This window comes from Myotis daubentonii, chromosome 2 (genome assembly GCF_963259705.1).
Source record: "Myotis daubentonii chromosome 2, mMyoDau2.1, whole genome shotgun sequence".
NCBI classification, from domain to species: Eukaryota; Metazoa; Chordata; class Mammalia; order Chiroptera; family Vespertilionidae; genus Myotis; species Myotis daubentonii.
Window position 1 is genome coordinate 184,984,141 of NC_081841.1, and position 4,252 is coordinate 184,988,392.

The following is a 4,252-nucleotide window of genomic DNA, read 5'->3' on the forward strand; positions in this document are numbered from 1 at the left end:
CAATCCCATGGGCAGGTGCATACAGAGGCTGGCTAGAGGCCGCTCTTTCCTGCTCCATGATCTCCGGGGCAATCCCACTGGCAGGCGCATACAGGGGCCGGCTAGAGGCCACTCTTTCCTGCTCGTGGATCGCAGCGGTGACCCAGGGGCAGGCGCACACAGGGGTTGCCTGCAGGCCCCCCTTTCCTGCTGTGGGATCCCATCCAGGATCCAATGGGCAGTCAGGTGCACAGGGGGGCTGGCTGCAGGCCGCCCTTTCCTGCTGCGGGTTCTCGGGTTGCTCATCCCTGGCAGGGGCCGCCAGGGAAGAGGCGGGTTTCTGCCTCTTCCCTGCCCCCCTTCAGCTTCTCCGATCACCCACAGGGGGGCGGGCAAAGGCAGCCAGTTCTCTGATTCAGGGCCAGGGGCAGTGCCTCCCGGCTCTTGCCTGCCTCCTGTGTTTCCAATCACCGTCCTTCCCCTATGGTCTCCCATCATTGCCCCTATGTATGCAAATTAACCGCCATCTTTGTTGGCAGTTAATTTGCATATCGCCCTGATTAGCCAATGGGAAGGGTAGAGGTCGTATGCTAATTACCATGTTTCTCTTTTATTAGATAGGATATATATATATATATATATATATATATATATATATATATATAAAAGCTTAAGCTACCGTTACAACTGGTTGACTGAAAGACCAGTCGAGTGGTCGCTATGACATGCACTGACCACCAGGGGGCAGATGCTCAATGCGGGAGCTGCCCCCTGGTGGTCAGTGTGCTCCCACAGCCAAACTCCCGTGGCCGGCCAACACCTGCCAGCCCCGATTGGCCCCGATTGCTGGCCAGGCCAAGGGACCCCACCTGTGCACAAATTCATGTACAGGGCCTCTAGTTTTTAAGAATGTCCAATTAATTGCCCATGTGATTTAGAGACTGTGCTACGAACTCTTTGTCCTCATGGATGTTGCCTGTAGTAGGAGAGACATGATTAAATAACTCACACACAAATGTTTTAGAAAAATTGAAATTTGTGATAATGCTATAAAGGATCATTATAGAGAACTAAGAAGATATAATGGGACAAACAGTTTAGATTGGATGGGTTAGAGAAGAAATGTCATTTGAGATAAGAATTGTCAAACTTTGGGCCCATTGGCATGGCTCAGTGGTTGAGTGTAGACCTGTGAACTAGAAAGTCACTGCTCCATTCCTGGTCAGGGCACATGCCCAGGTTGAAGGCTAGAACTCCAGTGTGGGGTGTGCAGGAGGGAGCCTATCAATGATTCTCTCTCACCATTGATCTCTCTCTCTCCCTTCATTTCTGAAATCAATTAAAAAATTAATTGGCAAACTTGGGATTTTGTGCATGCATCCTCCTAGGTGCCCATATAGTGTGAGGCAAATAGTAGAAGGAGATAAAATGTCTCCCTCTCCTGGCCTCTCATGGAATCAAGCTACCATCCATCTGCTCTGAAATTGTCTCCATTGAAATCCCTCTGTTGGCAAATAGAGCTCCTAGCCCATGGCAATGCTCAGTGAGGATGGTTGAGAAAATAAATGAATCAATGAATGAATGGTATTCTTCAAGAAACTGCTGTTTGAAAGTACTCAGTAGTCTGGAACTGCTGTGAGTGTCTGCGATCACATGTAGCCCTCTTCCAAGCACACATTAGCACCCAATAACTCCCCTTACTAATTTATCAGATCACCTAATTTTCACTGGGCCACTTGCACACCATTACCATGACCCATTCATTACCTGGTGGAGACAGTAAGCAACATCACCCCAGTTTGTTATTTGTATTGTCTACTGGTTAGTAGCTTAAGCGCTTTTAGAATTTCTTCTAGCCAATATTTGCATATCTATAAAATTAACATAAATGTTTTTCTTATAAATAACAAAGGAGAAAAGTAATGTAGATTCAGATGTAACTTGGGAATAATATGATTTTCTTATTTAACACACAAGCCTTCTCTAGCATTTTAAATACAAGCAATTTTTCAATGAAAACATAATTTTCCAATATGTTTGTTCAGGGTAGATTGAGACAAGTATTCCTGTGAGGTATACAAACTTTTATATTTTCATACTCTTAAGAACTTTCTGGCCTCATTTTTCCCCCCTAGCAGGAATTACTTTCCTCTGAGTTTTCAGACACTGCTAAAATGTTTTATTTACTTTTTTATAATGACTTCAGTGAGTGAGTCATACATCAAACTTAATCATCGGGTCTCAGAACATGGACAAGAACTGAAAAACACATACGACAGGAATGACTTGACCTCCCTAATTATGAGGAGGAAGCTCAGTGCAGGTGTCTTCCTGAAGTTAACGGCAATACTCCTGAGAACCTGCGTGCACTGCAAGTTACAATGTGTTTCTACTCAAAAGACAGTTCATGGAAAGTGAAAACACCCCATGCACAGCTCAGAACCTGTGCGAAAGTGTAGTTGGCTGTTTATAATCACCTCCATGTTGAGATAGTGCATGTTGTGTTTGATGCTGGCGTAGGCAGTTTAATTGGCCTCTGCAGAATTTAAGCTAGCAGGGCAGGAGAAGAGCAAATATGGGGCTTAGCAGCAGTACTCATCGGGATGGAATGCTGAGTATTCGCTTTCCTAGGATCAAAGCAGCTCTGGTTTGGAAACGAAAAACACACACATGTACACACACTCACATATAAGCACAAAAATAAACATCTAATTTTTTAAAAGGCCTAATAATAATGATAATGATAATAATAATAATAATAATAATAATAATAATAATAATAATAATAAACACAAAGGAACTTGCTCAAAAGAGAACAAAAATCTGCAACTAGAAAGACTGAGCTTTCCCAAGTCAGCTATATTTGTGGTATTGATAACTGGGATAAAATCCAAGGCCCAGGTGATATGGGACACGTTACCTAAATGGCCATTAAATGTTCGTGCTCCTTAGTCCACAGAGGCTGGAGGGGTCAGCATCAGACCGACATCCAGTGCCAGTTCTCAGTTCAGGTCCCCCAGCAGCAGCGTCTGACCCTGTTCATCATGCCTCCTTTTTGGAACTCACTCTTCTAGGCACATCGACTCTCCTGGTTTTCCTCCTCTATGACTGGCTCTTTCTTTGTCTCCTTTGCTGAGACTTCCACATCTTTCTTTTCTCTAAATCGGGCATGTCTCAGTATTCAGTCCCTGGGTTTCTTTTCTTCACTACGTAGACTCATTCTTTGGGTGAACTCACTCAGTCTCATGGATTTAAGTAATCCAGGTGGTGAAGGCTCCTTGATTTCTCGGTCCAGTCTGGGGAATTCTGACTCATATACCAGCTGCCCATCTAACATCTGCACTTTTCTAATAGGTGACTCAAACTTTATTTCTAAACTAAATTAATTAAACTTTTGACTTTCCTTTTCTACCCCACTCTATCTAGTTGCTGAGACTAGAAACTCAGTGGTATCTTTATCCCTTTTGTTCACACTTAATTTGTCATCAAACTTTATCAACTTTACCTTGGAAATATATCCACAATCTAACTACTTTAAAAACTTACTCCTATTGCCTGATCTATGCTACCCTCCTTTCTAGATGAGATTATTACAATGTAATTAAATATATAATTTATCTAAGTGGCCTCCCTTCTTTCACACTATTTCCAATAGTTATCTTGAACATACTGCCAGAGTGACCTTTTTGTTTATTTTTTAAAAATTTTATTAAATTTATTGGAGTGACATTGGTTAATAAATTATATAGGTTTTAAGTATTCAATTCTATGATACATCGTAATACATTATATACATTATATTGTATTGATATGGTTCTTGACTTTTTCTATCTGACTCATTTCATTCAGCATGATATATTATCAAGATCCATTTATTTAAAAACGCTAGTCCTACTGTGACAATCCTCCATTCAAAACTTTCCAATGGTCTCCATGTTTTTCTCACTAAAAGACAAAGTCCTTACAAAGTCCTACAAAGCCAGAAGCAGCCCTGTGGTTCATTCTGATATCATGCCTTATAATTGTCCTCCTTGGCAAAGATACAGTGATCTCTTTAATCTCATAAAAAAACCAAACCTGTCCTTCACATCTGCTCTTCTATCGGTCTGGAACAGCCAGAACCTTCAGGTTTTTCCTCAAAGTTACCTTCTCATTGTTCCCTCTGTAACCACGCTCTATAAAATGGTAACATCAACTCTTCACAAAAATGAATGGTTTTGCCGAAACCGGTTTGGCTCAGTGGATAGAGCGTCGGCCTGCGGACTGAGAGGTC